This window comes from Elaeis guineensis, chromosome 10, assembly GCF_000442705.2.
Source record: "Elaeis guineensis isolate ETL-2024a chromosome 10, EG11, whole genome shotgun sequence".
Lineage (NCBI taxonomy): Eukaryota > Viridiplantae > Streptophyta > Magnoliopsida > Arecales > Arecaceae > Elaeis > Elaeis guineensis.
In genome coordinates this window covers 2,303,403-2,315,902 of record NC_026002.2, presented here as the reverse complement: position 1 = coordinate 2,315,902, position 12,500 = coordinate 2,303,403, and positions in this window count along the sequence as shown.

Sequence of the window (12,500 nt, the reverse complement as noted above, 5' to 3'; positions counted from 1 at the left end):
ATAAAAAATAATAATTTTGCTACAATATTTTTATCTTAAATATGCTAAAATATTTTTATCTTTAATTTTTACCTTGAATATTTTTTTTATCAATATTCTAATACAAGCACTATCAAACCAATGACCTATACATAATGATGCTAAGAATGTATGCATACGATAACATATTTGATAGGATCGATGTGATCAAACTAAGTTTTGTATTAAAATTAATAATTTAAAATTTAGCGATAACCTTTCAAAATTTTATAAATTATCAAATTATTTATTGATATATTAGTTAAATGTCATAATAGCAGTTTTGATTTCTAGCACTTCAAGTTATATACCTAAAACAAAAATTTATAATGATATTTATAATAAAGTACCATTAATAAAAAAATACTTATTTGAAGATAGCGGCATTTTTACTATAATGTAGCGGAATAAAAAATTTAATAGTATATAATAAAAAATATTGTAAGCAATTTATCATCGAAAGTTATTTTTGTTGTAGTAGATATTAGTTGGATTTAGAGAGGAGAAGAACATGTTGGAAGAGGAGGTGAAGGGAGTAGGTGAGGCTTGGGTGGAGCTCCAGACAGGTTCAAAATATAAGTGACAGCCTAGGCCCTAGGATTCTCATGTTTGATCATTTCTCCATCCCAATGTGAATACAATACCATTTGATGGTCCTCTTATTGTATAGCTAGCCTATCTAAATCTAGTAAACTAGGATGCTCTCTAAGGATATGATAGAGTGTGTTATGGATATTACATAAAGATGGCAATGGGTCATGTAGGCCAATATCCGTACCTACCTTGCCATTGGAAACCCCATACCTTTATTTGCCATGGGGTTGTTGGGTCGGATAGAGTAGATGGCATGGGTTATGGAGGATTGGGTCAGATTAGAGAGAACGTAAAAGAATATAACATACTTAGTTCCTATCTCTGGGGAGGATAATGCTAGATTACTATTGATGAATGAAATCCTACTACTAAGGTAATGGACCATTAATCAAAGGGGCAAGAAGAAGAAGAACAGAGAAGAACATAATCTAGGGTTAGGGTTAAGGTTAGGATTAGGGTTCGATTCGAAGGAGTAGAAGAAAGGAGATTGACCTAGGCTTGAGAGTAGTGTGAGAGGCGAAATCTCTATAAGAGTACTTCTGGATGGCCTGAAGATATTTAAGTGCTACCTTACTCATGGCCATCTGTAACCAAAGTCTATGTCATCCATGCTGCTATAGTGATCATGCGATCGGATCAAATCCTAACAAGCAAGATGGGTCCAAGAAGTAAGATAAATATATGCTCCTCCCTTTTCTTTGATTGCTTTATAGCCCAACGAGGCTAGAGCATGAAACTGATAGCCTAGCTGTTGGAGGGCAAATTCACACCCATAGTGGGCACGGGGCCATATTAATGGATGGGGCAATGATTGTTAAAGAGAATTCAGGGGAGGTGTTAGGGATTTGAACCCTCTTGAAAATAGGTGCGATAACGGAGGAGCATAGAAGGGGGTGGGGAGGGGGGAAGGCTATGGAAGCGTTGGGAAGGGGGTGTAATGATGAAGGGGTAGGGAAGAAGGGTGTGACAAGGCCATTAAGAGAGAGGGATGGATGGCCGAAAAAGCTATCGAGTGAAAGATAGTAGAAAGGAGAAGTTTTGCACTTAGGATTATTATATCAGGTCAAGTTTGGGGTAGGCCTTATTATTACTTGCATTCACTTCGAGTATCAGAATTAAAATTCATCTCCACCCTTGAGTTTAAATGGGTCAAGTAAAATTTGTTCCATAAAGGTCAAATTAGATAGAATAAACTTATTCCACAAGGATTAGATCGGATAGAATACCTATATGAATCAGCTAAAATTACCACCTCTAATGTTAAATTGTAATTATTAATTATTTAATATGGCAACACAACCATGTGGTAAGTTACTATCTCAGTGGAGGAAGAACTTTATGCAGACACCATACATTTCAAAAGCCATATAGGTACGATCCTCTAACTCATTCATAGCTATAGGTATATTTGTAATACTTAAAAATATGCAATCCTCTATGTAATAAATACTATAGCCACTTGGATAATTCCCAAGGAGCACGTGTGGACTTTTTATGGCTCTAGGACCAATATATATGTAATACATATATGATCCTATTCAGTAATTATCTAAATGAATCATCTTAATTTGAATTTTGAATTATTAATCTTTTTACAAAAAAATTAATATTTAATATGTGGAATGCCTTTTTTTCCCCTTTCTGTCTGTCTATAGCTTATCGTTTAGATGCAGGACAATATAATTTCCAAGGAGCATGTGGAGACTTTTTATGGCTCTAGGGCCAATATATATGTAATACATTTATGATACTATTCGGTAATCATCTAAATGAATCATCTTTGAATTTTGAATTATAAATCTTTTTACAAAAATTTTAATGCTTGATATGTGGAATGCTTTTTCTCCTCTCTCTCTCTCTGTAGCTTATCGTTTTGATGCAGGACAATTTAGTGAAAGTTCAACTAGTTGTATTGTCTGCTGGAAGTCGAGATCAGAACAATGTATTGTCTATTACTGGTTAAAAGATTACAATGGTCCTGTACCAAAGATAGCTTAATGACTAGTGGCAAGCCTAATTTAATTCTCTTTTGGTTATTGAATTACAAACAAGCTAGGTTGAAGAAAATGTTGGCTGTGGAGGTGTTAGGAGCCAAAAAGCCTTCCAACATTCTAATTCTTTAGGACAAAAGAAGGAAAAAAATCCTGCATTTACACACACACACATACACACACATATATATATATATATATACATGTACATATAAAGTTTTCCTAGAAAAAGAGTAATAGCAGTCTATATTTGGTTTGATGCTGGGACTTCTTGCTGGTACCATTACTTAATTGTCTGGTTGAATAATTTTGGACATGGATCGGTAGCTCTATTGATGCTGTATTTTAGATAAGCTTGTTCTTAAGAGCGGAATCCCACCGTCCTACTCTTTCTATTTCCCTCAGAAAAAAGAAAAAGAAAAAGAAAAGAACCTAATAAACATCCCCTCAAAAGTTTTAGCTACGGCTACTGCTGAGAAGGCATAGACTTTTACTATTCAAAGTTCTAAGGCGACGCCATTAAAATTAAAAAGCAAGCAATGTAGAAGCAAAATTAACCCCATAAAAATTTAAATGGAAGCAACGTAGATGCAGACACTTACCTACTTTTTCAAGTGATATGTTAGTTTTTTTTAATATATATATATATGTATAATGATTAATAATCATGTTTATCGGTCAAGAGAGAAGTTTAGGTTTAGTCATTAGACATCAAAAAAAGTCGTCGGTTTTGATCACAACTACTGTGGCGTGCATCAGGAAGCCATGTATATCTCATACACTAACCAGGTGCAAGTCCTTTGCAACTTTGAATACAATAGTTTATCATTTTCATAATCAAGATTTTGACTAAATTTTATTAGTGAGCGTAGCGACTATTCCAGACCATCTAAAGTCATTATCTTGTTATTATATATATATATATATATATATATATATATATATATATATATATATATATATATATATATATATAATAAAAAAAAAAAAAAAACAATGTCGTTTGTCTTGTTCGTCATCTTTATTTATTATAAGGGTTGCTTGTCAATTCAACATTGGTTACCTCGACATGTAATCATGTTTCTTTAATGCTCCTCCTTGTTATTATATCCATTCCGCATTTACCGCTGCTAGAACATGAACAAAGTCTACTTCTATAGATATCATATGAAGGACAACTCCTCTTTTTGTCTTGTTCATCATACAATGCTTATATATACATCTCAACCATCGTTTCTTGCTTCATCGTAACACACTCTCTCTCTCTCTCTCTCTCTCGATCTTTCGACTGCAATGTATCCTTCCAAACCAGTTGATGAGTCCACACCTCCGGTGACAGGGGTGCCTGTGACTCCAAGTCCTAACATGGATCACGTCCAATCCCAAGCTCCAGTAGTATGGTCTGCAGGCCTCTACGACTGCATGGATGATGTCGAAAATTGTGAGCTCATTGCTTCTTTTCTTTTTTTTTTACAACTGTTGGAGAATACCGACCAACCCCGCTCACACCGACTTACAGTCAAAAATATCGACCGACCGACCAACCGACCGACCGACCGATCGACGACTGTCGACCGACCGAGAATATATCGGTCGGGCAGACCCTTCCTGCCCTCCCGACCGACTGCACCAGGAGGTCCGATGCCCGACTCCCACGACGTGCCCGACTGATCGTCGGAGGGATCCGAATCTCTACTCGACGCCCCTCAGCTGGCCACCGACCCAAGATCGGTCGATTCCTCCAATCACCATACTATTGTCAGAGACTGTCGGTCCTGACAACAGCATGCGGCACTGCCGTCTAGGGGCATTATCCCACCTAGGGTATGGGTCAACCCTAGCGATTTGACAGTCCCGAGATGATTTGACATCTTTACGGCGACTCTGACAGTCTACAGTGAATTGACAATTCTTCAATTATCCGCGCCATTAATGACGGCGCCATACCACGCTCCACTATATATATCGGGGAAGGCAACAGTGCTAGGGGTTTTTCGAAAACTCTCAGGCTTGCTCTCTCTCTCTCCCTCTCTCGCTGAGCTCCTTGTTTTCTACTCACGATTGCCTAGTCTCCTCTCTGACTTGACCGTCGGAGGGTCCCCGCCGGAGCCGCCTCCGATCAGTGCAGACTTTCTTTTGCAGGCGCTCATTTCCGGCGACCAGACGACGAGGGGATTGGCCGCAACAGATTGGCGCGCCAGGTAGGGGGGGTCAGGAAAGTTAGTGCTTCATTGACAGCACGAGGGACAGTAACCCCCACAGAATTCAAGATGACAAAGACAAGAGCTCAGCGATCGAAGGTCACTGGATCGGCGAGGCGCTCTTTCCACCGAGAAGAGACCTCTCTTCCACCCTCTGCGGCAGAATCTAGCTCTCCACACCCCGCGGTGACCACGGAGGCACAGATCGCGGCGATCGTGCGGCAGATGACCGTGCTGACGGATGCGGTCAAAAGCCCTCAGCAACAGTCGGTCCACCTGCCGCCATCAACGGTCGGGCAACCGGCGGCACGTCCGATGCCCTCCAGGAGTAGCCGCCGACGCCCGCGTCGATCTCCGTCGCCTCTGCAGGAGCACCTGCCACAGCGCTCCTACAGAGAGGAGGAGGGGCGGCCGCGGCACGATGTACCCCGATCCCGACGGCATTCTCCCTCCCAGCTAGAGCGAGCAAGGAAGGAGAAATGCCCACGAACGCCATCCGCCTCTCTCTCGGATTCCTCCGGAGACTCCACTCCTGGGGTCTCCCAGCACCGACGAACAGACGACTACGAACACATGTTCGAAAAAATCGACCGTCGGCTTGCACAGCTGCAGGTGGACGGGCAGAAGTCTTCAAATGACGTTGACTTCCAGACCGCCCAACCTCTCTCCCGACTCATCCTCGACGAACCGATCCCCAGTCGGTTCAAGATGCCGCATGTGGAGCCTTACGACGGCTCCACCAACCCAGTCGACCACCTAGAGAGCTACAAAGCTCTCATGACGATTCAAGGGACAACCGACGCTCTCTTTTGCATCGGCTTCCCCGCCACGCTCCGCAAAGTTGTCAGGGCCTGGTACTCCGATCTTCGATCGAAAAGTATCCACTCCTTCGGACAGCTCGAGCACTCTTTCGTGGCTCACTTCAGCACCAGCCGGAAGCCACCGCGAACGTCGGACAGCCTTTTCTCCCTCAAACAGGGAGAAAACAAGATGCTCCGACACTTCGTGACGTGATTCAACGCGGCCAAGCTTGAGGTCGGGGACCTCAACGAAGACATGGCTATCTCGATCATGAAACAGGGGCGGAGGGCGTCCCGGTTCACTTACTCCCTGGACAAGACCCTCCCCCGAATGTATGCTGAGCTGCTGGAGCGCGCGTATAAGTACATGCGCGTGAACGAAGGAGCCTCCAACCCGCGCTTGACCGAGCCCAAAGGCCCGAAGGAGAAGCGGAGAAAGGGTCGGGACCCCGCTGCGCCTAGCAAGCCCCCGACCGACAGTCGGGTCTCACCCCCACGACGGGACCAGAGGTCGCCCCGCCGGCGGAGCCCGAGGCCGACATGCCCCAGGTATGACTCCTACACTTCTCTGTCTGCTCCCCGTGCGCAGATTCTGATGGAGATCGAGGGGGAACAGTACCTGCGACGGCCTCCACCTCTGAAGGCAAAGGGCCTCGACCGATGGAAGTACTGCCGATTCCATCGGGGCCACGGCCACAATACCGAGCAATGCATCCAGCTTAAGGATGAGATCGAAGCTCTCATCCGCCGAGGGTATCTCGATAAATTTTGGAGGAATCCGCCGACTCAACCAGTCACCGATCGACGACCCCAGCCGACTGAGGAAGCGACGACTAATCAGCCAACGGTCGGGGTCATCAATATGATTTCCAAACGACTTGGCCTGGGGACGTCTGCTGGAGGGGAGCCGACGAAGAGGCCGCGCCCGGATGGCGTAATTACCTTTACGAAAGAAGATGTTCGGGGCATCCAAACTCCCCACGACGACGCTGTTGTTGTCTCGGCGACAATAGCGAACTATGATGTAAAAAGAATTTTTGTAGATAATGAAAGTTCAACGAATGTTTTATTCTACTCGACCTTCTCTCGGATGCGACTATCAAACGACCGACTCAAGAGGGTCCCTACGCCCTTGATAGGCTTCGCCGGGGATGCCGTCACGACGGAAGGAGAAATAACCCTGCCTGTGACGGTCGGCACCGAACCACGACAAAGCACGATTCATTTGACTTTCACGGTCGTCCAGGTGCCTTCGGCCTACAACGCCATCCTTGGAAGACCCGGACTAAACGCCCTCAAGGCGATTGTCTCGACGTACCATCTCTTGGTCCGATTTTCGACCAAAAATGGGGTCGGGGAGGTGCGCGGAGACCAACAACTCGCTCGCCGATGTTTTCAGATCTCCGCTCAAAGCGACGAGTTGGAGGGCTCCCTGACGATCGACAAATTAGACCAACGGGAGGAGGGAGAACGGGGCTCACTGGCCGAACAGCTCATTCCCATCTCGATAGCGGAGAACCCCGACCGACAGGTATGGATCGGGTCTCAGCTACCCGACCCGGAACGACGACGGTTGGCGGAGCTGCTGAAGGCCAACGCCGACGTATTTGCTTGGTCGGCAGCAGATATGTCGGGGATCCCCCGGAAACAATAACACACCAACTCAACATCGACCCGACGATGAGGCCGGTGAAGCAGAAGAAAAAGTCTTTTGCTCCTGAAAGACAGAAGGCCATTGACGAAGAAGTGGACAAGCTACTCGAGGCGGGCTTCATCAGAGAAACTACATATCCCGATTGACTCACCAATGTTGTTATGGTGAAGAAGACCAACGGGAAGTTGAGGATTTGCATCGACTATACCGATTTGAATCAGGCCTGTCTAAAGGACAGTTTTCCACTCCCAAAGATCGACCAGTTGGTGGATGCGACGTCCGGATTTCGACTGCTCAGCTTCATGGACGCCTTCATCTGGTACAACCAGATCCGGATGGTGCCCGAGGACGAGGAGCACACTGCCTTCGTGACCCCCAAGGGCCTCTACTGCTACCGAGTGATGTCCTTCGGGCTGAAGAATGCCGGCGCCACCTACCAACGACTTGTCAATAAGGTCTTCAAAGACCAGATCGGGCGCAATATGGAAGTATACGTAGACGACATGCTGGTAAAAAGTGCGTAAATTGCAGATCATGTTCGAGACCTCGAAGAGACTTTTCGCACTCTACGACAACATCGAATGAAGCTGAATCCGACTAAGTACGCTTTTGGAGTGACCTCGAGATAGTTTCTCGGGTTCCTCGTTTCTCAACGAGGAATCGAGGCTAACCCTGAGAAAATAAAGGCAATCATCGACATGCGCCATCCGAACACCAAGAAGGAGGTCCAGCAGCTGAACGGAAAGATTATCGCGCTCAGCCGGTTCATCTCTCGATCGGCTGAAAGGTGCCTCCTGTTCTTCAAAACTCTGAGGCCGGCGAAGGGCTTCTGTTGGTCGGGTGAGTGCAAACGGGCCTTCGAGGATTTGAAGAGGTATTTGGCTTCCCCGCCATTGCTTGTGAAGCCGGGGGTCGGGGAGACATTGTATCTCTATTTGGCCACTTCCTCCGAGGCGGTCAGTTCGGTGCTCGTCCGAGAAAATGAGGGCCGAACTCATCAACCTATCTACTATATCAGCAAAGTGCTCCGCAGCGCTGAAGCTCGATATTCGAAGACGAAAAAGATGATTTTTGCCCTGACCGTCTCCGCGCAGCGACTCCGCCCATACTTCCAGGCGCATGCCATTGTGGTTCTCACCAATCAGCCCCTGAGGGCGATACTGCGCCGACCTGATACATCGGGACGACTAGCAAAGTGGGTGATGAAGCTCAGCGAGTTCGACATACAGTACCGATCGCGATCTGTCTTAAAGGCCCAGGTCCTGGCCGACTTCATCGCAGAATGCCCGACGAACGACAAAGGATCGAAAGACGTGGACCCCGGACGAGACGCGATCTCCAGGCCCGACCCGGTCTCCACCTGGGTACTGCACATCGATGGAGCTTCAAACGCTCAAGGGAGCGGGGCTAGGTTCCTACTTACCAACTCGGATGGGGTAGTCACCGAGTACGCCCTCCAATTCGACTTCAAAGCCTCCAATAACCAAGCCGAGTATGAAGCGCTCCTCGTCGGCTTGAGGATGGCAAGGGAACTTGGGATCGACAGCCTCCGGGCATTCTCCGACTCTCAGCTGATCGTGGGGCAGGTCAAAGGCGAATTCGAGGTGCGAGATCCAGCCATGGCAAAATATCTCCAGAAAGTGAAGAATCTCGTGACGCACCTTGGGTATTTTGAAATCTCCCACATCCCCAGGTCGGAGAACGTCCGGGCCGACGCACTCTCCAGGCTGGCGACCTCGGCTTTCGACTCTTTGGGCCGGACGTTCGTGGAGAATCTTGAGCAGCCGAGTATCGACAAGGTCAAGGAGGTGCTACAACTGGTGGCTGAACCAAGCTGGATGGATCCGATTGTTCGGTATCTGACCGACGGCATCAGCCCCGAAGATCCCGCGGAGGCCAGACGGCTCCGATGGTCGGCCTCCCAATACGTTATCATGGATGGCCGACTCTACAAAAGGTCGTTCTCCCTTCCCTTGCTCAGGTGCTTGGGACCGACCGACGCAGATTACGCGCTCAGAGAAGTGCACGAAAGAATCTGCGAGAGTCACTTGGGGGGCAAATCCTTAGCCTACAAGGTCCTGCGATAGGGTTACTACTGGCCCACCATGAGGAAGGATGTGGCTGAGTTGGTCCAGAAGTGCAAACCATGCCAGAAGTATGCCAACGTACAACACCGACCCGCCAGCCAAATCACTCCTATTGTCGCCCCATGGCCCTTCGCTCAGTGGGGGGTTGACATCCTCGGTCTCTTCCCTCCGGCATCGGGCCAGAGGAAGTTCCTAGTCGTCGCCATCGACTACTTCACCAAGTGGGTGGAGGCTGAGCCCCTGGCACAGATTACCGAACGGAAGATGGAGGACTTCGTCCAAAGGTCCATCATCTTCAGGTTCGGGCTACCGCATACCATTATCACCGACAACGGGCAACAGTTCGACAATCAGGACTTCAGAGAATTCTGTGCGAAGTTTCACATCACGCACCGACTGACTTCAGTCGGGCACCCACAGTCCAATGGCGAAGTCGAGGTGACCAACCGGACCATACTACACGGGCTCAAAACCCGACTAAATGAAGCCAAAGGCCTCTGGGTCGACGAGCTGGGCTCCATTCTGTGGGCTTACCGAACGACCCCCCGCGTTCCGACCGGAGAGTCGCCTTTCAGTTTGGCCTATGGGACGGAGGCGATGATACCACTCGAGATTGGGCTGCCATCTATCAGGGTCGAGCGGTATCAAGAGCCGGACAACTCTGATTGCCAGAGAGCCGACCTAGACCTCCTCCCCGAACTATGGAACGAGGCTCAACTTCGCATGGCTTCATACCGACAGAGGGTAGCCCGATATTACAACGCCAAGGTCATGCCAATGCTTTTCAGGCCTGGGGACTTAGTCCTGAGAAAGGCAGAAGTCTCGAAGCCCCTGGACCAAGGAAAGTTGGCTCCGAATTGGGAAGGGCCCTACACGGTGGTGGACACCTACGGGCCAAGGGCTTACCGACTGGAAACTCTGGAAGGGAAATTGATTCTCCGAACCTGGAACGCTAACAACCTGAAGCTGTATCACCAATGAGCTTTGTACCTGTTCATTTTGAATGCAAAACCATTCCAAGTTTCAGAGTTTTCACTCTTCGACTAACGATCGGCGCTCGCCAAGAAGGTCGAGCCCCGACGTCCCGACTCGGACTTAATGTCCATGTGGAACCGACGGCCCGATCGCCGACGATGCATCGGATGCTCACAAGGGCCGAACCGTCCACGACAACGAGAATTAACACTCCTTCTACGATCAGAGTTTCGGGCCAAACGATCGGCTAACTTGCCGACTGAGCCCCGACCAAAGAAAGGCTTAACGCCTGCGCGATTGCCGTCGCGACTCACCGACCGAGCTACGGCCGGTCGAAGGATATTCGGCTTACCATCGTTTATCACACGAAGCGACCACTATCGCATTCATGACTCACCGATCAAGCTACGGCCGGTCGAAGGATATTCGGCTTACCACCGTCTATCACACGAAGCGACCACTGTCGCATTCATGACTCACCGACCGAGCTACGACTGGTCAAAGGATATTCGACTTACCACCGTCTATCACACGAAGCGACCACTGTCGCATTCATGACTCACCGACCGAGCTACGGCCGGCCAAAAGACATTCGGCTCACCATCGTACATCATGTGGCGCAGCGTAAGTACCCGACACGAGGGTATCGGGATCCGACTTATCATCGTTTCCCCGACTAAATGCACCGGACGACATCTGACTGAATGCGTTGAAAGAGACCCGACTGCCAAGTCTTATCCGGCGGTCGGTCGGCATTCGACTCAACGAACACGCCCGACTCACAGCCAGGCGAAAGATGCCCGACTTGGGCCCTCGACCATCGAAAGGTCGATCCAAAGTCGGGACTTGTCCTACCTTCGTGACGGCACGAACTACCGAACATCCTAACTGATCTATATGGGTTAGCGACTCACGTGCTCAAAGGCATTCCACAACATATGAAAAACGAAAGACATGCAGAAGGGAAAAGTTCGAGTCCAAAAAACTCTGACTTCGATTTCATTAAAGATCAAGACAAGTTTACAAACTAGGCCGAAGCCCGACTACAAGTATGACCGACCGAAGCAAATACAAAAATAGAAAACCGACTAATCTTCAGAGTCGGCCTCCTCTACTAGATGACGGTCGGGGACGGTCGGCGAACCTGCTCTGGCTTCGGCAGTCGGGGCCGCTTGATCTTCGGTGGCTTGCTCTGCGTCTTCTTCGGCTTCCGCCCTAGTGGTGAGGCCTTCCGATGTTTGGTCGGCCGTCTCCTCCGCAGCTGGGGCCTCTGACTCCGGCAGAACAATGCTGCTGAGATCAAGCTCTGGGTACAGGCTTCGAACGGCCTCCCGAGCATTCTCGTACCCGACCCGATACGAAAGAAAGCCGCTCTCCAGAAGCTCTTCTTGGTACTCTTCCGAGTCACAGAAGTCTTCGACGGCCCGACCCATGGCCTCCTTCGCCGACTCCGCTTCTGCCCTCGTGATGTCTGCGTCGGCCTGGGCAACAGATAGACCTTCCTCGACCTTAGCGAGATTCCTGAGGCTTACTCGGAGCTGCTCGCGGTCGGCCTCCAGCTCCTTGGCGAAGCTGTCCCGCTCGTGCCGAAGCCAACGGACGGTCCGGGACTTCTTCTTCGCATCGTCCCGGGTCGACTGTAGCTCCGACTCTGACGTCGCCAATTCTCCCTTGAGTCGGGAGACCTCCTCCGAAAGTCGGGAGATCTCCCCCTCGAGTCGGCCCTCCCATTCGACCGACTATTGCAGCTGGTCGACGAGGACGATCTTGTCGGCTTCAACAGCCGCGACCTTATCTCTCCAAGCCGCGCGCATGTCGCCGAACTTTCGGTATCCGGCCTCTAGCTCGGAGATGTTATAAATCAGCTGCACAAAACAAAACAAACCGTCAGGAGGCCGAGACTACGGAAACCACATTGGAAATGAAGGAAAGAGGGACTTACCCGGATCATCATCGGGTAGAACGAAGACAGCATGTCGGAGACACGCTGGTTCTTCATCGCCTCGATGTCGGCGGGAAGGAGGAGCGCCTGGCACAGCCTCCTGCCAAAGTCGTGGTTGGCCAGGCCCGATGCACCTTCGGGAGTGGGAAGTCGGTCGATCCTCCACCGCTGGCCGACCGTCCTTCATCGTCCAACGCCATAGGGGCCTTCCCTCGGCCGGACGCCCAGGCCCTGACGT